This window comes from Hordeum vulgare, chromosome 7H, assembly GCF_904849725.1.
Source record: "Hordeum vulgare subsp. vulgare chromosome 7H, MorexV3_pseudomolecules_assembly, whole genome shotgun sequence".
In the NCBI taxonomy this organism is placed as follows: Eukaryota; Viridiplantae; Streptophyta; class Magnoliopsida; order Poales; family Poaceae; genus Hordeum; species Hordeum vulgare.
In genome coordinates, this window is record NC_058524.1 from 569,583,168 (window position 1) to 569,608,665 (window position 25,498).

The window sequence follows — 25,498 nt, forward strand, 5'->3', positions numbered from 1 at the left end:
TTTTTGTTTTCATTCTTCTTTCTGCGCTCCCTTTGAGCTTTCTTTTTAACTTTTTTGAGCCCTGGTGTTCTTGATCAGAGTAAATGACCCTAGGATCTCCATGTTTCTTTTTAACTTTTTAACTTTTTTGAGCCCTGGTGTTCTCATTTGTCTGCCACAGTTTCACGGTTCGCATTTTTCTCCATGTCCAATTTTTAATGATCCGAACGTCCTGATCACTCAAAACTATCACCCAACAATTTGTCCAGTTCTTAATACTCCAGGCACGAATCATCATACAGTAGGGGATTTCTCACTAGTTATGCACAAATATTTTCTCCACACCCCTGCTACAATCAACCTCGCTCCCATCACATCGCTGCTTCAGTCAGATGTTGACATTGGCAAAGGCAAATTCAGAAGGCAAGTCATATTCTGGGCATACGAAACGTTGCCAACGACACATTCACAGAAGAGAGAGCCTCAAGAAGTCAAGATTTTTTTTTTTTGAAATGGAGGCAAAAGTTTTGCCTCATCGATTAATCAGAAAGAAGAAAATTACCGAGTTAATTTAAGAAAAATCAAACGGAAACCGATACAAATAAAGAACAGGCTAACTATTCACGTGACAAGAAACCCCATAACCGCACATACCCTGCCAGTCTTTTGAAAAACACAACATCCACAAAACCCGACATTGCTACTACGCCCGATAAGAACACCTTGACACAAGACATTTAGCACCTCTCAACCCACAATGACAACTCAACCCAAGAGGACAGGCCGAGAGATCGAAGGTCATCCATCAAGCAGCCATAGATGCCTTGTGTGTGGCGCCACTCTTTCCTTTGCCCATCTTATTTTGTTTGCCCCTATTGGCGTCCCCGTCAAGAGGCAAGCGATCGACCTATCCAAACCAGGTCTAGCAGTCTCCATACTTGCGAGCAAGTCATACAGTTCCTTCGCGAAGAGAGCATCTGGGTTCAGAGTAGACGCCAACACACTTGGCTTAGTGGTCATTTCACTCAGAGGCACCACCTACTCGATGGTTGTAGACGAGGGAAGAACAACATGTGAAACTCCACACTCCATGACACCAAGAGATAGGCTGCCAGACGCCTCACATCCAATGGACTTAGGGGAGCGAGAGAGTGCAACATCCAAATCACCACACTCCTCGGCATCAAGTATTTGGTTAGACTCCTCGGGTGATGCTGGTGATAAAGCCACAATCGAGATCTCGAAAGGGTCAATCTTCAGTTGTTCGACGGACAAAGGAAAAACTGAAGCCCCACATAGGTCTCGAAGATCGGGCATGATCTCCAGCACCGGGGTCACAACCACATCAGTGCCCAGTCCCTCAGAGGCTGACGACGGCAAGCTGGCTCTAGCACGAGGGGAGAAACAACCATGAAGCCCGTCTCTCTTCTCGATGTCGAAGTTCACATCAGGCACGACACATGAACAGCGTGCAACAAGGTGGCGCCAGAGAGAGACCGTCGAGTGCAGTCTCAGCTTGCTCCAAAAAGCTCTCCATTCGCACCATCCAACACGGCATGGAGTCAACGACATCGCACAGAGGCTGGACCGTCTTCTCAAGGAAGCCATGCCAAGGAGCTCAAGAATATGAGTCGGCCAAAGAACAAACATGGACAATTACTCCGTAAATTGGACAAAAGCAAAAAACAACCATCCGATTGCAGTAATATACACTGCAAGGTCCACGACTCCACGCCAATCAAGTATTCTGTGGCTACCAACAACTGAACTTCAAATTAACGACTGGCTGCACCTTTTTTCTAGAATACAGACTGGCTGTACCTCGTACAATCATCGCTCTAGCAGCTTTATAAGATCTAACATTCCTTCACCATATCCATCAACAGATTACTATCTCCACGGACGAGGAAGATTGTTGTGTGAGTTGCTCCTTAATCCGATGCCTGCTAGCTTCATCCGCCTGCGATCTTCTCGGGGACTCAAGGTCGATGGCGTTGCACCCATCGCATGGGCTTCTACCACGCAACACGATTATGCAACTCGATTCTTTTCAAGACCGTGGCACGTTCCATGACAAGCCTTATATAGTTTGTCACCTTGTCTTCATTCTCGAACCCAAACATTATAAGTAACTTCACATTCAGGTGTTTCCAATCCTTGGATGGTTCCCACACAATGTTAGTCTTCTCAGCATCGTCCTTGGACGATTTGGCACATGGATGTTGAGTTCGACATAACTTCATGTATGGACATAGAAAGTAAACACCACATGTTAGAACTAAACTTGCCATCAAATCATGCATGCCAATGTAATAACAATCGCAATTTAATAGCTTAGCCACTTAATAATTTGCAACTCGCTCAATAATAGTAGTATTTAAGTTTAGGCCCATGTAGAGTTTTTGGATGAATCTGCATGAGCTGAATCCTAGATAAAGTAAGAGACGCAAATATGCTTCTAGGATTTATATGAAATTGCAGCCGCTCACATGTTTTCTTTCCGCTAAGCTACTTTGTAATAAGGAATTTTAATAAAGAGGGATGTGTGCAACAAACAATTCAGGGGGCAGTCCGCTCCTTCCTTCCAAAAGAAAATAAGGAGGGTTTTTGGAGAAACCAGAGGTGACGGCGGTTGAGGAGACCATGGTAGCAGGCTTTGGGGTGGAAGAGATTGGAAAACTAGATGCGGTGGAAGAGATGTGCTCTAATTACCATGTACAATAAGTTGGAAGCGGCGTACCTCTCCTGATACCGACGGTTACATGTTTATATGGCAGGGCCGAACCCTGATAGGCATACAATCCTGGAGTATAAGGAAAGTTAAGGTAGAGATAGAAATATTTCAGTTGGAGAAGATAAGAGAATGCTAACAACCTACTTAAACTATTCCATCTCTACTTAACCGAGTATATGTATTATAAACGTGCATATCTCGTGTACAATAATGAGTTTAAGACTACCCACAATGGAAATAACATAGATAGTAACTAGCAAAAGGGCCCGTGCGTTGCAACGGGAGAAACAAATACCACACGCTTTTAATCTTTTATAATCATTTTGATTTATTAAAATAATAAGCTAACTAACTAATGTAGTCAGTCCTATCCTATTTTGTTGAGAAATCAACCCATCCATTGTTAATTCCACCATGATGAGAAATTGAGCGGGACAAGCAAAGCAAAACAAAGAGGCTACGTGAATTGATCAAGGGACTGTTATCTTATTTCACTCATGGGGTAGAGAATGTGGGATGAGATGACAAACTGAAGGTGGTGTTCCATTCTCTCTCTCTACAACAATGCAATCTTACATTCAATACATTCATTCATGAGCAAACAAATTTCCACAAAACAAAATTTCTTGCCGGTGCTTGGCACACGGTTGGAGGCATGGGGAGGGGGGATCTCACCAGATGATGAGTTCCTGCCGGAGGAGGGGATACGATGAGGGGAGCAAGGGTTAGGCGCCTCTATCTGACCATAAGGAGTCACTGTTGCCGCGCCATAACCTCGGAGTTCCCCGTATGAGCCATGGAGGTCCGCCTCCACCTGCAAGTACTTCGCTCCGCCGCGCCTTATCCGCGCGCCGCCGCCGTTCTGCATCGAGCAGACGCATCATCCAAGTCGTTGTAGCTGTCGCGTTGATTTGATCCAGAAGCTGTGCTCGAGCGCCGAAATAGGGGCAGCAAGCGGGCAGAGGTACGACCGCGGAGGCGGGCGGGTTGAGATCGACAGCAGTGGTGGTTGAGGTCGGCCGTGGTGGCGAGTGGTGTGGCAGCGGCCTTGGCACAGGCCAGGGTGGACCAGGGTCGATGCGATGCGCTCGAGCGCCGCAACGGGGGCAGTGAGCGGGGAGAGGTACAGCCGTGGAGGCGGGTGGGTTGAGATCGGCAACGGTGGCGGTTGAGGTCGGTCGCAGCGGCGAGTGGTGTGGCGGCGGCCTGGGCACATGCCAGGGTGGCCCAGGGTCGACGGGAGGAGGCGATGCGTACGGGTATAATTTTTGCAGCGAATCGGTTTTTCCTTTTGCGTTGCAGATAAATGATGGAGCGCGGGTTGAATAACAAAAATTACAGGGGCTTTTTTTATAAAAATTCCGTGGTGGGTTTTCCGGCGGAAGCAATAGCCGCTTTATTATTAGGTATAGATATAGATGCCACCTAAGAAAAGATATGATGTGACAGCTAATTAATGAGAAGAGAAAAAAAATTGAGTAACATAGCTAGTTACTCATACTATGAGTAACATAACACATACCAAGGCAAGATGAGTCTATAAGCTAATAAATGAAAGGCTCAAGTTACTACCCCTATGTTACTACCCACTCCGAAGGTAGTAATTTAGACTAGTAACATATGCATGTTACTACTCTATGTTACCTCACATTATGGGTAGTCAAACGAGAACGACGATAGCACACTTGAGCTCGCGTGCTCATGGTAGGTGGACCAATAGTGGAACATGCACATGCAGGTGATATTAATTGATCGTGAAAATACGGGTTGGGTTTAAAAGTGTAGATAATTCATATACGGGACTTGGCCCGTAAATCGGGGTTATGACGTGATGGGTGTGGAAGTTGCGGTAAGCGTCGTGCTCTGTCAAGAGCTGAGCCTTCATGTTATATAGTAGGGGCTTATCCCTGATATGCATAAGGTAGTTGGAGAGGATTACAATTTGAGATACAAGAAATAATACAAGGAGAAGATAGAGATGACAACTAGCTATGGTTACAAGAGACCCTAGCGCTAACAACCCAGCCGTGACACATTTTGTACTATGCATCCCAAGTTATCTCCTCCATATCAACTAACATATGATGGTTTAACATCCTCCCTTCATCATAACTTTCTTAAGTTGAGATTACGCTTGAACTCTTCAAAGCCTTTGGTGGGTAATGCCTTGGTGAAGCCATGTGCAACCTGATCTTTGGAATGAATAAAGCGAATTTCCAGTTGTTTGTTTGCCACTCTTTCTCTGACAAAGCAAAAATCAATTTTAATATGTTTAGTTCATGCATGAAAGATAGGATTTGTAGATAGATAGGTAGCTCCAAAATTGTTACACCATAAAAAAGGAGCTTGGGTGCACTTCACCCCAAGTTCTCTCAACACAGATTGTACCCGTATAATCTCTGCAGTTGCATTTGCCAAGGCCTTCTATTCTGCTTCTGTACTAGACCTGGACACAGTGGCTTGATCGTGTACACCAAGAGATGAGATTAGGTCCAAAGAAGATTGCAAATCCACGAGTGGACCATCTGTCATCAAGGCATCCTGCCCAATGTGAGTCAGAAAAAGCACTAGCAAAGTAGATGATGACTTACTGAAAGTGAGACCAATATTCATAATATCTTTCACATATCTGACTATGCGTTTGGCAGCTGTCCAATGAATAGTTGTGGGTGCATAAAAGAACTGACACACACCTTGTTAACAACAAAGGAAATATCAGGTCTTGTAAGTGTCAAGTAATGAGTGCACCTACCAGGCTTCTGTATCTGCTGCTATATTCTTGATTCAAGAGCTCTCCTTCTGCGAGAAATAACTTTTCTGTACTGGACAAGAGGGTTGGTGATGATTTGCATCCCTGTAACCCAACTCTTCTTACAAGATCAGCTGCATATTTTTCGTGAGAGAGATGAATACCATCCTCATGTTTCTTTACCTCAATACCGAGAAAGAAATGCAAGTCTCCTAGATCTTTGAGAGCAAATTCAACACTTAGATCTTTTAGGAGTCCTTTTATTGCTTCATTGGATGAACTAGTGACAATAATATCATCAACATAAATGAGCACAAATATTGAGGTGTTTGACTTATTGTAAATGAACAATGAGGTGTCAGACTTTGAACGAACAAAGCCAAATGATTAAAGATTTTGACTTAATCTTGAGTACCATGCCCTAGGAGCTTGTTTCAGTCCATACAAAGCTTTATCAAGCCTGCATACATGTTAGGGGTATTCTTACTTTCAAAGTCAGTTGGTTGTTTCATGTAGACCTCCTGTTTCATAAAACCATGAAGAAACGCATTCTGCACATCCAATTGCCTGAGACTCTATCCCATGGAAACATGTTTGGACAGAACAAGGCAAATTGTAGCAGCTTTAACAATAGGACTAAATGTGTCCTCATAGTCTATGCCATAACGTTGTTTAAAAACTTTTGCAACGAGTCTTGCCTTATAACAATCAATAGTGCCAACTGATTTTCTTTTGATCCTGAACACCCACTTGCAGTTAATGGGATTTTTACCTTGACGGGGAGGAACTAGATGCCATGTCTTGTTCCGCTGGAGTGCCATGTATTCTTCTTCCATGGCTTTCTTCCATCGTACATCATTGATGGCTTCGTGAAGGGTGTTGGGTTCACCTGTTGAACATGCCAAACCAAATTTTGTTTTATAATTAGTGCATTAAACTACACCTTGTTGGAGACGTGTGTGTGACACTGTCACAGAAGAGGTTGCAGGAGGCGATGTTGTAAAAGATCCTCCCGCAGCATCTGCAGCCGAGTCTCCCAAACCGTATAGTGGAGATGGATTCTTTGTGGCACGACGTGCAAAGTGAGAAGGCGCCGAGGTCTCGTGAGGTGCAGAAGATACGGACCCCCTGGCCTCATCATGGTGCAATGATGGGTTTGAGTTGCCCGGATCCGCGTTGGATCGTCAATAGACCCACCAAGATCTGCGCTGAATCTAGGGCACTGCGGGACCTCCGAGTCCGTGTCGGTCGGCTGACGCGAGAGTCGCATGTAGACACACGGCTATCCGCAAGGCGCACAGGCGTCAGATGCATGTGCGTGGGAGATTGGAGCAGGCCGGATTCGGTGGAGGGTCGAGTCGCATCCGGCACGTGTCACACGAGGGTGAGGTGTAGCCGCACACAAGCGCCCATGCGTTTGGCTGATACATCTCCAGTGTATCGATAACTTATGAAGTATTCATGCCATATTCACCTTTGTTTACAATATTTTTATATGGCTTTGATGCACTTTTTTTCATTTATTTAGAAGTAACCCGGACTAACGCTATTTTCACTAGAATTACCGTGGTGTTGTTTTTTGTGCCGAAAATGAAAGTTCCTGCAATTGCGTGAAACTTTTTGACGATTTTTTCTGAAACATATGAGCAATATTGGAACAAAGAACCACGAGAGGGAGCCACATGTGGGCCACAAGGCAATAGGGCGCGACCACCCCCCTGGTCGTGCCCTTATGCCTTGTGGGGGCCATGTGGCTCCGTTTAGCGTGATTCCAATGCCAAAAAATCCTATATATACGAAAACCCTCATAAATAAACATAGAACTTCCGCTCCACCGTCGCAACTCTCTGTATCGACGAAAAACCCATCTAGAGCCTTTTGAATATCCTGCCGAAGAGGGGAATCATCTCCGGTGGCCATCTTCATCATCCCGGCGGAGGCCATGACGAGGTGGGAGTAGTTCACCCTCGGAGGGTATGTACCAATAGCTATGTGTTTGATCTCTCTCTCTCTCTTGTTCTTGAGATGTAACGATCTTGATGTATCACATGCTTTGTTAATATAGTTGGATCATATGGTGTTCTTCCCTTGTCATCTTGTTGTGATGAGTTGAATCTTTCCCTTTGAGATATCGTTATGTTGGATTGAATATTGGGTTTGAGAACACTTGATGTATGTCTTGCATGTGGATACCCATGGTGATAATGGGATATTCTATTGATTCACTTGATATATCTTATGGCATCAACTTGCGGATTCCGGTGACCATGGGGATCTATGCATAAGGGTTGATTGCACGTTTCCATACTACGTTCTTCGGTAGAAATCTTGGGGTACTCTTGGAAGTTCTTTGTGTTGGATTGAATAGGATGAATCTCAATTGTTTGATGCATGTCATATAATTAGCCCACAGATACTTGAGGTGACATTGGAGTATCTGGGTAACATTAGGGTTGATTGATATGTATCATGGGTGTTATCTAGTATGAACTCCGGGGCTATTTGTGACACTTATAACTTTGAGGTGGTTCGCTGCCGACAACAATTTCATATTATGTTTTCTGCTACTTGTGATCTTTTGAGTGATTCTTTGTTGCATGCTGAGGGATGATCATATGATTCTACTATGTTAGAATTGTTGAGAGATTGCACTAGTGAAAGTATAAACCCTAGTCCTTATTTCCAAGCATTTATACAATGTTTTGCTCGCTGTTTTACACTTGTTACCTTACTATTTTTATTTATTAAGATTACAAAAACCTATATCTACTATCCATACTACACTTGTATCACCATCTCTTTGCCGAACTAGTGCACCTATACAATTTGCTATTATATTGGGTGTGTTAGGGACACAAGAGATTTCTTGTTTTTGATTACAGGGTTGTTTGAGAGAGACCGTCTCCATCCTACACCTCCCACAGATTGGTAAACTTTAGGTCATCCACTTGAGGGAAATTTGTTGCTGTCCTACCAAGCTCTACACTTGGAGGCCCAACAACGTCTATAAGAATATAATTGCGTAGTATATATAACTGGCACAGTGCCAGGATCGGCTGGCACTGCAGATCCCACGACAGATCGCCTGTCACGAGCGAGCGATGACGATCCCGAGGTGGATATGTCCCCCGAACGTGGACACATAAAATTTCGTTTGGTGAATGTGTTTTCCGCACCATTTTCTTGGCTATCTTTTCCCGCGTCATCACACAACTCACGCAAGGCATTAATATGAGGGTTAGTCAGAAGTTGATCATCAGATTTATATCCTGTTGCTCAAAATTGGTAAGATGAGATGGCAAAAGGAGTACTTCTTGGCGAAGCAAGGCACATGCATTTCAATATAGATTAGAAAAAGGAAATTTTGTTTCATCAAAAACAACATCACGGGAGATGTAGACACAACTGGTGGAGACGTGAAGGCATTTTACACCTTTGTGAAGAGGGCTATAGACAAGAAAAACACACTGCTTAGAACGAAACATAAGCTTACGATTGTTGTATGGTCGAAGGTTGGGCCAACATGCACACCCCAAAACACGAAGTGACGTGTAATCACGCTTGGTGTGGAGGAGTATTTATATGGGAGTTTCATTATTGATCACACGACTAGGAAGCATGTTAATGATACGAAGAACGGTAAGAAAGGCTTCATCCTAGAATTTTTGGGGAGGGAAAGACCAACTTAATCAATATGTCTGTGTTTGCGCTCAACATACCCATTCTGTTGATGGGAGTGAGGGCATGACATGTGATGTGATATGGGAAGTGTTTGGAAGAAGGAGTTTAATTTTTCGTACTCCCCTCCCAATCATATTGGACAACAATGATCTTACTATCAAATTTACATTCAACGAGTGCTTGAAAATTGTGAAAGGCTTGAAAACATCGGATCTTTTCTTCAGAAGATAAATCCAAGAGTATTTGATATAGTCATCAATGAAGCTCACATAATAGGTATGTATACCAACATAACTAGGGGCAGGGCCCCAAACATAAAAAAAGATGAGCTGCAAATGTTTGGTAGAAACACTAGTAGATATGGGATAGGGCAATTAATTACTTTTAGCCTTTTGACAAGAATTATAAATTGTTTCAATATTACGCTCACCAACATTCGAGAGCTTATTTTCCTAAGCACTCGTTCTGCTAAATGAAAAGATGCATGTCCTAATCGATCGTGCCACCTAGCTGAAGATAATTTGGTGACACCATATGCTCTTTTATTGGATCTCCTAAGCTTGGGAATCAACGAGTAAATCCCTCGAACGCATCTACCTCGATAAAGAGTTTTCTTCGTGACCCGATCCTTGATAAAAAAGGGTGAAATTCAAGGTAAGCATTGTTGTCAATGGCAATGCGATGAATGGATAGGAGATTCATAGATGCACTAGGAGCATGCAAATTTTTTCCAAGATGGAATTTTTGATGAGTGTTTTTTATAACTGAATGACCAACATGTTGAATCCTCATACCTGCTCTGTTTGTGGTGTGGATCTATTCTTGGCCTTGTTACTTCTCCCTCATCGTTACCTTCTCCAACTCACTAGTGATGTGGTTTGTAGCACCACTGTCAACGTACCAATTGATGTCGACTCCATAGGATGCTTCTCCTCCGCCGGCTACTTTGTCATCTTGAGATGAGTCCTCGTCCTCTTCGGACCTGTACCAACAATCTTTGGAAGAGTGTCCCATCTTTTCGTAGATCTGGCAGCAAACGCATCAGGACGAGAGTTGTTGTTGGATCCATTCTGGCGACCCCTGTTGTTGTTGAAGGAGGATCGCCCCGTGTTGCCGTCGTCACCGTGAGGGTTAGGGATGTTCTTGCCCTTGTTCCACGATGGCCCACGGTACCTTGAGGAGCCGCCGTTGCGGCCAAGAGCTACATTGGCAGAGGACTTGAAGCAACCGCCATTGCCCGAGCGGTGGAACAGGACCACCCTCTGATCAAAATTGCTCATCATGGAAAAGAGATATTCGAGGGAGACCGGTGTGGTGCGCGCATAGAGAGCAGACACAAGTGGCTGGTACTCCATGTCCAGCCGACAAGGATGTAAGACACCAGCTCATCATCCTTGGTTGGTTTTTGCGCGGCGGCGAGCTCATCAGCAAGAGCGTGCATGTGCGTGAAGTAGGCCGCCGTTGACTGCTGCCCCTTTTGTGCGTTCGTTAGGGCGATACACACGTTGTTATGCGGGCGATGAACTGTGATGAGAACATGTTTGCAAGCATAGTCCAGAGATCGTGTGCATGGGCAATTGAAGTTACGTGCACCAGGACCTCTTTTGGCAGATTGTTAAGTAGATATCCGAGTACATGTTGGTCCTCCTTGACCCATACCTGATGGAGAGGGTTTGGCGACATTTCTTCCTTCCCGTCTTTGTCCTTGGTGAGGACCACCGGGATGGGTTCGAGCATGGTTCCATCGGCATAGCCGAAGAACCCCGCATCTCGGAGCTAGGGCGTGATCTCGGCATGCCAGAACACGTGGCTACTTCGGGTGAGCCTCTCCGTGATCTGACCACTAAGGCCGTTCTCGGAGGCGATGGCGGAGGATATGGCAAAGCTCTTGGGTGGACATTGAAAGTTGGATGCTATGGAAGAGACTATGGTGTGTATACCATGTGGAAGTTGCGGTAAGCATTGTGCTGTGTTGAGAGCCGAGCCTTCATGTTATATAGCAGGGGCTTATCCCTGATATGCATACATGTAGTTGAAGAGGATTACAACTTGAGATACAAGAAATAATCTAAGGAGAAGATAGAGATGATAATTAGCTACGTTACAAGAGACCCTAGTGCTAACAACCAAGTCGTAAAATATGATGGTTTAACAATGGGAATTGACGAACCGCCATGTACCATACGATTTGTATAGCCTTCTCCCTCACTCATCTCCCACCCCACCATCGCACAAACAACATACACGTCAAGGACACGCACATGCGGGCGCATTGCTCGAGCCGTCTCGCTTCCTCGATCGCACCCGCCGGCCACCGCTGGCCGGCGAGGCAGCCTCACCCGCATAGAAGCGGAGGCGGGCGGAGCAGGATGAGGAACTTGTGGCAACCGACGTCCTCGAAATGGTGGACCTCCGACCGATAAGCGACTGTTTTTGGGGTTCGAGCGCCACCTCCAGGTTGTACGATGTGTGGATGAAGCACCCGACAACCCACCCCACTTCTCGGACTATGAGCTCGCCTTCCATACCGAGACGTACCATCTCAACCTTCTCGCCGGTACGGCCGAGCTCTTCCTCGGCCTCATCCCGCTCACCCTTGCCTCGTTCTTCTCCAGCAAGATTGTCCCACCGCCTCCCAAAAACCATCCGACAACGGATTTGGGGCTCCATCGAACAAGCTAAGCCAGCGGATGCGGCACTTTCTCTTCTCTTATCCTCCCCTTTATCTTCATTTTTTTAAATGTCAATTGCAATCTTTAGTGGTACAAAATCCTAAATTTGCCATCTTTTCTAAAAGAACATTATTATTTAGGTTGGCCAAGATATGCATTGATGTTAAGAGTATGATGGCATGTATTTTCGTACACATCATGCTACACAATTGATGTGCTCCGTTTTGTCTATCAGCATCTTGGCAAGCAGTGTCGTGGTAATTTTTACACACATTTGTTATTTTTGTCATGTTGTGAACTTTTAGCTTTGACTACTTCTGATCTAGATGCTCTAAGCAACTTGTATTGTACAAGGAGCTTCATTAGTGTGATGTACACGTGTGTGCTAAAGTTTATGTGTCAAATCTCCTCATGTGTGGTTGGTGTATGAAAGTGTAGTTTTGGACGTGCAACAATCCAGGTATTCAGTTGCATGTACATTATACAGGTACCCGATGTTGTTTCACGACACACTAGAATTCTTTAATATGTAAAGTAATAAATGCCATCGCGTGCAACCACATATACTACGTTCAATACAAGTGAGTTAATAGAAGTCCAATCTTTGATCCCAATAAGAATGAGCGTACAACGATAACAAGAACACGCGAGGACGAGCACTCCTACGAATTTTTGATAACTTCTTCCGCACAAGTTTTAATCCGACCCGATAAAACATCCGATTCTCATGTCAGGAGCTGGATGGACTATTTCTCTGCTGTAGTCACTTGTAAAATTGCAATGCCTTTGAGGCTAGGTGATTAAGGTTCGAATCGTGTTAACTGCAAGAAGAAAACAATTCATCCGTCGTAGTCTAGGTGGTTAGGATACTCGGCTCTCACCCGAGAGACCCGGGTTCAAGTCCCGGCGACGGAATTTTTTTTTATCTGTATGTTTTGTCTTTTTCTTGTACTGCTCCATTTGAACTTTCTTTTGAGGGTTGGCTAATTAACGACAGTTGCTTGAATGCATGTATACTCTCTGACTCAACATGTAAGGGCATGTATAATTGTTTAGACGAGGCCTGTCTATAATCTCTCTCCATGTCATCACTGGGCACTAACGACAGCTACCACAATGGGCTGTCTTTTTAATCATCTACAGAACCGCTCGTTCCGTTGGAATTGGTGGACCCATCAAGTAAAAGGATAAATGCAAAACTATATACACCCTTGATACAACGGGAATCGGTCCTCGATAGCAACCGAATTTCTAGCATTATAGATCGACTGCAATTCTACAGACAGACTTCTTCTCTCTCTTCCCTTTCTTTCTCCACCTCAACAAAAAATCCTAGCTGGCCCTCCTTATAGACAGCTCAGGGTACATCGTTGTACATGCCCTAAGACATTTATTGGCACTATCAATAATTAGTAACGGTTTGTTTAATTAGCATGTGCTAATTAGTGAAACATCATATGCCAATTGAACTACTTTTTTCAGGGAAAATGAGAGTTTTATTCCATAATAATTAACATGATTACAATCTAGTGGCAAAAGGTCCACTATACAAGGAGGGCTTTTATTTAACCATACAGCAGTGGTTGATTATGTATACAACTGTAATTAGACAGTTGATCTACTATCCTATTCTAAATCGTTGTAGCTCCTCACGACAAACTACCTATCTTCCATAATTGCTTTTATCTCAACAATAAGATGCCATGTGGCGAATGTGATAGGTTATCAGTCGACAGGATCAAAAATCATCACGAATGAATCAGATTGGACCATGACCGGCATGTTTAAGTGTTGGATGGCCACTGCAATTCCTTGCACAAGTGCATGGATTTTTGTCTCTAGCGCTTCGTTAAGGCAGCAAAGATAACCGAACCATCATTCCCGTGAACCGTCATATGTGCAGCGGCTGCACCATTTCGGTTTCCTTTCAACCAATTCCAATCAGAGGAAGGAAGTCGGCTTTAGTTGCTCGCCCGCGCCTCCTGGGCTAATTCAAATCCAGGAAAATCAAAGAAATGGATATTTAGAGCCACTTTAGAGCTCTGGCACCACTCCGTTCGACCTATCAGCTCCCCAATGCTTAACCGGACGGACTGATTCTATAGTTCTGTTTTAGTAGAAACTTGATTGATTCGTTCCTGTTTGTTTTCCATGTTTGTTAGAGAGCCACACGACTTTCAAATAGGAGTTAGCGTACGACCATATACCACGTTTCACAATTATGGAACTCTAGTTATGGAATATGTATATATAAAATATTTGTTCCACGCTCAGGTAGGCTGGCCGTTGCAAACCCCGAGATATTATTACTACGAAAGATAACCAAAGATCAAAAGGTCTGGTTCAAAATTATATTGCTTCATCGGACCCGGGGAAATTGCCAAGCCATTTGACGATTGACGAAGTTCAATAGCGGTAGGTACCAAGGAGAAGACGAGTCAGGGCCGATTGACAAGACTAGCTAGGCTGACCTTCCAGCCATACTCCATCCAATATCGAACGGAAGTGCTAAAGGTTTCATGTGATGCTGACCTCAATGAACCAGACCTCGAGAATTCGTTCATCCCTTCGCTCCGAACGGAAGCAGAAGGTGCTTTTCGTCCGGAGCGGGGGGACCGCCTGAGAATTACAAAGAAACCTTTAAAAGGTGGATTTTGTGATTTCTCTAACAACTCAATATGACTTTCTTTTTCGTGTTGAGAAACATGTTCGGATGCGCGCGGGGACAGGGGCCCTCTGCTTCCCATCTCACCTCCCGGAGTCCGCATAACCTCTGGTAGAGGCATTCACCCAGAGACAGAGAAGTGGGAAACCGCGGATGAAAAGAATACCGACATCATTTTTGTAAGAATGGAAGCAAGCCATAAAAATTGCTAAGCTGCTGTGACCAGAGGTCGGGAGGCAAAGACGAAAGGGATGCCCTTTCTCCATCTTGACCGAATGCGTTATCTGCTGTCTCTGTTCCTATTAACCCTTGGCCGCGGCTCCATACTGGATACGCTGGGGTAGGATCATTACAATGTAATGATCTTATCTCGGTGTTGTTATGGACGGAACTGCATTATGCACCTGACCACGGAAAATATAATATTTTTCCGTGTTCAGTTAAGTAATGTCCCTTACGGGAAACAGAATTCAGGGAAGGAATTAGAAGACGAGGGGTATAGTGGAGATGAGTGGGAAGATAGAAAAAGACGAATAAGAAAAGTTTTTTTGATTAGACGCATCCCGAGTCAGCTAAAAAACTAGAAAATCAACAGCGATCGATCTCAGGGATCAGCCCATCTGATCTTTTATTTGATTGGGATTGCGGTTTCAAAAAAGCAGCAGAATACGAGAAGGATTTCTTTTCTTAAAGGGTGTATACATTAGAGTGTACCTGCTTGGTAGGCATGAAATCACTGACAAAGAGTTGCCTAGCTCCGATGAGCTTGGAGGGAAAAGATATGCTGTTTTCTATCAGTCCCAAGCGGATACTCCCCAGCTTCCACGGTCCGCTTACCGAGGAAGAGATGCGGGAGGACCCAGGGCCAGAGCAAGTTGGGTTGGGGTATCTTTCGAGCCTACCTGGAAGAGGGAGAGGAAAGCGAGTTCTCGTGATTTATCTCAAGCCTAAACCGGAAAAGGAAACCTATTACCCGGGGTCCCCCCTTTCGGCTATCTCATCTGCTGTTCCTCGACTCTCAGGCGAAAGAAAGATGGAACCAGATGCTTCTTTAAAAGAAAGCACTTTGCCTTACCTGTGAATTAATCAAAAAGGTTGCCCCTTACTCGCAGATGTAGGAAGAAGGCTTTTCTCGCCAACTGAACCCCAATGCATAGCTAAAAAAACGCCAGTCACTATCTGAATGACTAAACAAATACCTGCTAACGAACCGAACCCCCACCAATAACTAAGATTGCTCCTATTACGATGGATGGAAGAAAGAATGGATAGTCCAATAGCGGCTTCAGCAGCGGCAAGGGCTATAACAAAAATGGCGAAAATATAAACCTTATTCCATGCTATTTCCATAAGATTCTTCTTTCTTATTCTTAAGCAAGCCCTCGAGAGGGCCCAATCCCTTTTGGGGGCCAAATACCTCCGATCTCTACCGTAGGTGCCAAAGAAGAATGAGATTCAGCAAGCCAAGCATTAGAGTTGGTATTCAAAGTTTCTTGAATAACCTAGCTGTCTGAAACTCGCCAATGGGATTCTGTGTACCGAACTGCTTCAAATCAAGAAATTGTGGGGAGCTTTTGGTCAAGTCTTGGAAGGGACTCCCATCCCAGAGTGTGAAAAATCAAACCTATCACTCTCAAAGAATGGGTAAAAAGAATTCAAGCTAGGGGATTTGGTTTTCCTTTCTGATCAATCGAATGGCTTTTAATAAACCTCAATTCATTCAATTAGCGAAGCAAAACCCCAACGATTAGATTATAGGGTTGGACCCCATTTTTTCAAGAAGGAGCATGAAGGTGCCGAAAATAGGGCTTTTATCACGTTTGAGAGTTGTTCCTTTCAAAAGTGTGCTTTGGGCCCATCCTTAGTACTTGACGCAGAATGGAGCTAGTTATCCATTTTTGAAGTGTCCTTCTAGGTTCTGGCTGGTAGAGCAGAGGACTGAAAATCCTCTTTAGTTTCACGCATGGGACTCTAAATCCCAATTGCGCTAGCTCCTCGGGACCCATCCTCTTCTCCTTCGCTTGTGTGACTATCATGAGAAGAATTCCATTCCAAGAAGTCAAATAACAAGAAAAAGAACCTATTCAATCAAAAAACGTATTCTAACGCCTGTATTTAGATAAGAAAAGCGAGTGATCCCGTAAAAAAATGCAAACTATAAAACTGTGATACGGGTAAAAAGAAAGCATTTTAAGTGTTTATTTTAGCTACGTCCGAACAAAAACCGTTAAAGAAACTGTAAAACTGCGAAAAGAGCTCCTTCCTTCGGTCCGGCGGCCGCCGCCCCTTCCTCCAGGCGGCCGCGTCCAACCCCGCCAGACGCGCCCCGTCACCCGTCGGCCGCGGCCGCGCCCCATCACCACGTCGGCAGCGCCTAGCCTCGCTGGCCACGCCTTGTCACCCGCCGGCCATGCCCTGTCGCCTCCGTCGTCAACGCGTTACTCTTTGTTGCCAGCCGCACAGGCCAAGACGTGCCCCTTTGCCTGCCGCGTTGGGAGGATTCCGATGGCCAGGCTGAGGTCATGGGAGGCCATGGCGAGGTCGAGCTCGCGCCTTACTCTTTGTTGCCAGCCGCACAGGCCGAGACGTGCCCCTTTGCATGCCGCGCTGGGAGGATTTTGGTGGCCAGGCTGAGGTCGAGCTCGTACAATTCAAACCGCCGACGATCGATTGCGGCGTCTAGCGGCCTTTTCTGGCGTGTGGTGATGAATTCCGGAAACCCCAGATGGCCTTGGCCGCGACCTGATGGCTTGTGGTGCCCACGTGGCTCCGTTGCGCGTGATTCCAACGCTGAAAAATCTATAAATCCCAGAAACCCCATAAATAAAGAGACAACTTCCGCTCCGCCGCCGCAACTCTTTGTATCTTCCGCTCCGCCGCCGCAACTCTTTGTATCGCCGAAAAACCAATCTGGAGCGATTCCAGTACCATGCCGGAGAGGGAAAACCATCACTGGTGGCCATCTTCATCATCCCGGCGGAGGCCATGACGAGGAGGGAGTAGTTCACCCTCGAGGCTGAGGGTATATTCCAACAGCTATGTGTTCAATCTCTCTCTCTCTCATGTTCTTGAGATGGCACGATCTCAAGAACACGGGCTTTGTTAATATAGTTGGACCATATGATGTATTTCCCTTTCCATCTAGTTGTGATGAATTGAGTCTTTTCCTTTAAGATCTCGTCATGTTGGATTGAGCATATTGGTATGACATCATGCTACTGCAAGAAAAGACCTTCCAACGGCGCCATAAATAGGTGTTTGATGGCACCAGGAATCCTTCTGCTACGGCTACGCCTTAAGGGACTTCCTAGGCAAATATGCAAAGGATTTCCCCCGTGGCCTTGGAGCCTTGCGTTGGTGTTCCCTCGAAGCGGAAAGGGTGATGTAGCGCAGCGGTGGTAAGTATTTCCCCTCAGTTTGAGAACCAAGGTATCGATCCAGTGAAGGAGTATCACAAGTGCCTGCACAAACACAAAAGCTTGCTCCCAATGTTATGAAGGGGTTGTCAATCCCTTATAGATTGTTTGCCAAGTGAGAACTGAAAGCAACAAAGTAACAAAGCAAAGTAAAAGCGAAAGTGGAAACGATAGGTGTGAATAGACCCGGGGGCCGTAGTGTTTACTAGTGGCTTCTCTCATGAAAGCAAGTAGATGGTGGGTGAACAAATTACTTTCGAGCAATTGATAGAACCGCGCAAAGTCGTGACGTCATCTATGGCAATGATTATAGCTATAGGCATCACGTCCAAAACAAGTAGACCGATACTTTTTGCATCTACTACTATCAGTCCACACGTCGACCGCTATCCAGCATGCATCTAGTGTATTAAGTCCAAAAGAACAGAGTAATGCCTTAAGCAAGATGACATGATGTAGATGGACAATCTCATATCTACGACAGAGCCCACCTTGTTACCCTTGATGGCAACTACATGATGTGTGCCTTGCTGCCCCTACTGTCACTAGGAAAGGTCACCACACGGTAAGAACCCAAAACCAAGCACTTCTCCCATTGCAAGAATCATAGATCTAGTTGGCCAAACAAAACCCAAGACTCGGAGAGACTTACAAGGGTATCAAATCATGCATATAAGAAATCAGCAAAGACTCAAATATAAATCATAGATAATCTGATCACAAATCCACAATTCATCGGATCTCGACAAACACACCGCCAAAGAAGATTACATCGGATAGATATTCATGAAGATCATGGAGAACTTTGTAATGAAGATCCAAGAGAGAGAAGAAGCCATCTAGCTACTAACTACGGACCCGTAGATCCGAAGTGAACTACTCACAAGTCATTGGAGGGGCGATGATGTTGATGTAGAAGCCCTCCAACTCTAAAGTCCCCTCCGGCAGGGCACCGGGAAGGGTCTCCAGATGAGATCTCGCGGAAACGGAAGCTTGCGGTGGCGGAAAAGTATTTTCGTGGATCCCTTGATTTTTTTCTGTATTTTAGGGAATATATAGGAGAAAGATCTAGGTCAGGGGGGCGCCAGGGAGGCCACAAGCCTGCCCACCGCCGCCCCTGGTGGCGGAATGGGGGCTTGTGGGCTCCGTGTAGCCCTCCTGTCTTGGCCCACAAGCCCCCTGATCTTCTTTCGTTCGGGGAAAAATCATTTCGGGGATTTTATTCCGTTTGGACTCCGTTCCAAAAGCAGATCTGAAAAGAGCCAAAAACACAGAAAAAACAGGAACTAGCACTTGGCACTGAATTAATAAGTTAGTCCCAAAAAAGATAAAAAAGGTACATAAACCATCCAAAGATGACAAGATAGCAGCATGAAACCATCAAAAATTATAGATACGTTTGAGACGTATCAAGCATCCCCAAGCTTAACTCCTGCTCGTCCTCGAGTAGGGAAGTGATAAAGAATGAATTTTTCATGCTTTCATGCTACCTAGCATAGATGTCCTTTGTAACTCCTCTTATGTGACGTGAATGTTCAAATCCATTAGATTCAAAACAATAGTTTGCTATTGACGTGGAAACAATAATAATTCAAGCAAACTAGCAAGGTAATCATGAACTTTCAAAATAACTAGGCCAAAAGAAAGTTATCCCTACAAAAGCATATAGTCTGGCTATGCTCTATCATCATTGCACAGCGAATTTAAATCATGCACAACCCCGGTATTGGCCAAGTAACTGTTTCACACCTTTACTTTCTCAAACCTTTTCAACTCTCACGCAATACATGAGCGTGAGCCATGGTTTTAGCACAATAGATGGTGTGGAGTGTGGTGGAGGTTGCAAGAAAAAAAATAAGGAGAAGATGATCACATTAACTAGGCATATCAATGAGCTGTGGAGATGCTCATCAATAGATATCAATGTGAATGAGTAGGGATTGCTATACAAATGTTGCACTAGAGCTAAGAGTATGTGAAAGCTCTTAAATAAAACTAGTGGGTGTGCATCCAACTTGCTTGCTCACGAAGACCTAAGGCAATTTTGAGGAAGCCTATCATTGGAATATACAAGCCAAGTTATATAATGAAAATTTCCCACTAGCTATATGGTGGTGACAAAACGAGAGACTCTCAATCATGAAGATCATGGTGCTTAATATGCACAAGTGTGGAAAAGTGGTAACATTGTCACTTCTCTCTTTTTCTCTTATTTTTTTAATTTTTTTGGTGGGCTCTTTGGCCTTTTTTTTGGTGGGCTTATTTGGCCTCTTTTATTTCCTCACATGGGACAATACTCCATCAATGATGATCATCACACTTAAAACTCAAAACTTAGAGCAACGATGACTCTATATGGAATGCCTTCGGTAGTGTACCGTGGCAATGATCTAGCATGGCATAGACATTAATGGAAACATCATGCTAGCAATCTTACAATCATGCAATAGCAATGTAGATGTGATGGCACATGTCATGATGGTAGTTGCATGGCAATATATCTCGGAATGACTTTGAAAAAGCCATAGTAGGTAGGTATGGTGGCTGTTTTGAGGGAGGCTAATGGTGGGTTTTGTGCACCGGCGAAAGTTGCACGACACTAAGAAGATAGTGATGGTGGAAGGTGAAAGTGCATATAAACCATGGACTCAACATTAGTCATGAAGAACTCATATACTTGTTGCAAAAGTTTTATTAGTAATCAAAACAAAACATTCAACGGATACTCCTAGGGGAAGGGTTGGTAGGTATAAACCATCGCACGATCCCGACCGCCACGCAAAGGATGACAATCAATAGACTAATCATGCTCAGATTTCATCACATAGCGGTTCACCATACGTGCATGCTACGGGAATCACTAACTTCAACACAAGTATTTCTAGCTCCACAACACCTTACTAGCATGACTTCAATATTACCATAACCACAACTCAAAACTAATTGAGACAAATCAAACTTCTCTAACTATTCAATGCACATGAAGGTGGAAGTTTTCGTATCCCTTTGGATAACTACCCCTTTTGAGACTACTTTCAACGCATAGATCAACTACCAAGCCACGCACCGCTGCGCTCTAAAAGATATAAGTGAAGCACATGTGAGCTAAATTGTCTACCAAAAGATATAAGTGAAGCTCGACAAAATCGCGGTGAGTGCATGTCTCTCTCTCTAGGTGTGCAGCAAGGATGATTGTGACACAACGAAAATAAAATACTCCTACGATACAAGACCCTCCAAGCAAAAACACATAATATGTGGTGAATAAAAATATAGCCCCTAGTAACGTTACCGATGTATTGAAGGCGAGAAAGGGGATGCCTTCCCGGGGCATCCCCAAGCTTAGGCTTTTATGGCATCCTTGAATCTATTGGAGTGCCTTGGGAATCCACAAGCTTGAGCTCTTGCCACTCTTTATCTCTTTGTCCATAAGAACTTCACCCAAAACTTGTAAACTTCACAACACGAAACTTAAACAGAAACTCGTGATAACATTAGTATGAGAAAGCAAACCACCACTTCCTTAGGTACTGTAGAAAACTTAAATTCTACTTATGTTGATGTTGAGTTACTGTATCTTCAATCTTCCATGGCTAATACCCCCCGATACTATCCATAATTTCATCAAAATAAGCAACCAACACAACAAAAACAGAATTTGTTAACAGCAGACCAGAATGTAGCAATCTGTATATTTCGTATACTTCTGGTACTTCAAAAATTCTGAAAAATTACTACAGTCTTAAGAATTTGCGTAGAAATCAGCAGCAAAAAGAATCAACTCAAAATCTCTTACCAAAAAAAATGAAAATTCTTTTCGTTAGCAGAAAGTTTCTGTCTTTACCAGCATGACCAAACGATCATCCCCAAGACTAATCATAACGGTTTTTCTTGGCACAAACGCAAAAAGAAACACAAAAACGCGATCATAACAGAATTATGAAAGTGTGGAAAACACAAAACAGAAAGAAAAAGGATGGATTCGTTGGGTTGCCTCCCAACAAGTGCTATTGTTTAACACCCTTAGCTAGGCATTGAATGATGCTCTCACAAAAGACAAGAATTGAAGCACAACGAGAGCATCCTAAAGCATGTGAAAATCACATCTAAGTCTAACATACTTCCTATGCATAGGCATTTTATAGGAAAACAGATTGCCAAGACAACCAATAGTTTCCACATGCAAGGAAGAAGAAAGAGACAATAGCAATCTCCACATAACGAGAGGTAATTTGGTAACATGAAAGTTTCTACCACAATATTTTCCTCTCTCATAGAAATTACATGTGGGATCATATTCGAATTCAACAATGTAACTATCACAAAGGATATTCTTTTCATGATCCACATGCATGCAAAGTTGACGGTCTTCAAAAATAGTGGGATTATCATCAAATAAAGTCATGACTTCTCCAATCCCACTTTTAATATTGTTGCAAATATCATACTCATCATGAGGCTTAAACAAATTTTCAAGATCATAAGAAAGATCATCACCCCAATCATGATTATTGCAACAAGTAGGGGACATAGCAAAACTAGCATCCCCAAGCTTAGGGTTTTGCATATTTTTAGCATGATTGTCACTAATAGGATTTATAGTGAAACCATTGCAATCATGCTTTTCATCCAAGGAGCCCTCATGAATCACTTCATAAATTTCTTCCTCACAATTTTCAGATTCATGCATCTCATGCAAAACTCCATAGAGATAGTCAAGTGCCCTCAACTCACTAGCAATTGGATCAACATAATTGGATCTCTTAAAGAGATTAGCAAGTGGATGAGGATCCATATCACTAGATTTTCAGCAAGCGAAGATGCAAGCATATTGAAGGCACATGGCACACAAGAGAACAGAAAGCAAGAGAGAGAAAAGGGCGAATGAAAAGGCAAACGAAAAAGGCAAAGGAGAAAGGCAAATGAAAACGGCAAATGTGAAGTGGGGGAGAGGAAAACGAGAGGCAACTGGCAAAAAAGTAAATGCAAGAGATGAGTTTGTGAGACCTACTTGGATATATCTCTCCTTCCCCGGCAACGGCGCCAGAAATACTTCTGCTACTACAACAAAAGACCTTCCAACGACACTAGAAATAGGTGTGTTGAAGGCACCAGGAATCCTTCTGCTACGGTTGTGCCTTAAGGGACTTCCTACACAAATATGCAAAGGATTTCCCCCGTGGCCTTGGAGCCTTGCATTGGTGTTCCCTCGAAGTGGAAAGGGTGATGTAGCACAACGTTGGTAAGTATTTCCCTCAGTTTGAGAACCAAGGTATTGATCCAGTGAAGGAGTATCACAAGTGCCTGCACAAACACAAAAGCTTTCTCCCAACGCTATGAAGGGGTTGTCAATCCCTTATAGATTGTTTGCCAAGTGAGAACTGAAAGCAACAAAGTAAAAAAGCAAAGTAAAAGCGAAAGTGGAAACGATAGGTGTGAATAGACCTGGGGGCCGTAGTGTTTACTAGTGGCTTCTCTCATGAAAGCAAGTAGACAGTGGGTGAACAAATTACTGTCGAGCAATTGATAGAACCGCGCAAAGTCGCGACATCATCTATGGCAATGATTATATCTATAGGCATCACGTCCAAAACAAGTAGACCGATACTTTCTGCATCTGCTACTATTACTCCACACGTCGACCGCTATTAAGTCGAAAAGAACAGAGTAACGCCTTAAGCAAGATGACATGATGTAGATGGACAATCTCATATCTACGGCACAACCCACCTTGTTACCCTTGATGGCAACTAGACGATGTGTGCCTTGCTGCCCCTACTGTCAGTGGGAAAGGTCACCACACGGTAAGATCCCAAAACCAAGCACTTCTCCCATTGATGTAGAAGCCCTCCAACTCCAAAGTCCCCTTCGACAGGGCACCGGGAAGGGTCTCCAGATGAGATCTCGTGGAAACGGAAGCTTGCGACATCGAAAAGTATTTTCGTGGATCCCTTGATTTTTTTCTGTATTTTAGGGAATATATAGGCGAAAGATCTAGGTCAGGTGGGTGCCAGGGAGGCCACAAGCCTGCCCACCGCCCCCCTGGTGGCGGAATGGGGGCTTGTGGGCTCCCTATAGCCCTCCTGGCTTGGCCCACAAGCCCCCTGATCTTCTTTCGTTCGGGAAAAAATCATTTCGGGGATTTTATTCCGTTTGGACTCTGTTCCAAAATCAGATTTGAAAAGAGCCAAAAACACAGAAAAAACAGAAACTGGCACTTGGCACTGAATTAATAAGTTAGTCCCAAAAAATATAAAAAAGGTACATAAAACATCCAAAGATGACAAGATAACAACATGAAACTATCAAAAATTATAGATACATTTGCGACGTATCACATCACTTGATGTAAGTCTTGCGTGGGATACCTGTAGTGACATTGTGGTATTCTATTGATCCACTTGATATATGTTGAGGCATCAACTTGCGGGTTTCGGTGACCTTGGGGATCTATGCATAGGGGTTGACTGCACATTTTCATACCATGTTCTTCGATAGAAATCTTGAGGTGATCCTTCCACGTTCTTTGTGTTGGATTGAATATGGTAGCTCTAAAATTGTTTGATGCATGTCGCATAATTTACCCACGGATACTTGAGGTGACATTGGAGTATGTAGGTGACATTAGGGTCGATTGATATGTATCATTGGTGTTATTCTAGTACTAACTCTTAGATAGATCGAACGGAAAGGATAGCTTGATGTTATCTTAGTACGAACTCTTGAATAGATTGAATGAAAATGATAGCTTGATGTTATCTTAGTACAAACTCTTGAATAGATTGATCGAAAAAATAACTTTGAGGTGGTTCTACTACCCACACCAATTTCATCTTATTGTTCTCCACTAGATAGGAACTTTGGAGTGATTCTTTATTGCATGTTGAGGGATCCAACTATGTTAGCATTGTTGAGAGATTGCACTAGTGAAAGTATGTTCCCTAGGCCTTATTTCCAAGCATTAATTCAACATTTTGCTCACCGTTTTCCACTTGTTACCTTGCTGTTTTTATATTTTTAGACTACAAAAACCTATATCTACCATCCATATTGCACTTATATCACCATCTCTTCGCCGAACTAGTGCACCTATACAATTTACCATTGTATTGGGTGTGTTGGGGACACAAGAGAGTTCTTGTATTTGATTGCAGGGTTGCTGGAGAGAGACCATCTTCATCCTACACCTCCCATGGATTGATAAACCTTAGGTCATCCACTTGAGGGAAAATTGCTACTGTCCTACAAAACTCTATGCTTTGAGGCCCAACACGAGTCTACAAGAATAAAGTTGTGTAGTAGACATCAAGCAGTTTCATGATGCCGCCGGAATAGATGTTGTGTGTTGATATACGGTTCGGGCACGTATTCAGTTTTTTAGCTGTAGTGGTAGTATTGGTTAGAATGGTGGATTTAGTTTCACTAGTAGAAAATAGGGCTTTGATTTTTGCCACATGAGAGGAATAGTCTTGGCCGACTTATGAACCGGGACTAATGCGTGCATCAGTCCCGGTTCGAGTGGCTAGGACGTCGGTCGGGCCTCGGCGGGCACTATTTCCAGTTCGTCTCGGACCTTTATTCCCGGTTCCTGCCACGAACCGG

General features: G+C 43.9%; 1 non-coding gene across 1 annotated transcript; it reads left to right on the forward strand.

The window, feature by feature from the left end:
• The first annotated feature begins 12,657 nt into the window (after window positions 1-12,657).
• On the forward strand, window positions 12,658-12,730 carry TRNAE-CUC. Its single transcript has one exon. It is a non-coding gene; the product is annotated as a tRNA-Glu (tRNA).
• Window positions 12,731-25,498: the final 12,768 nt, after the last annotated feature.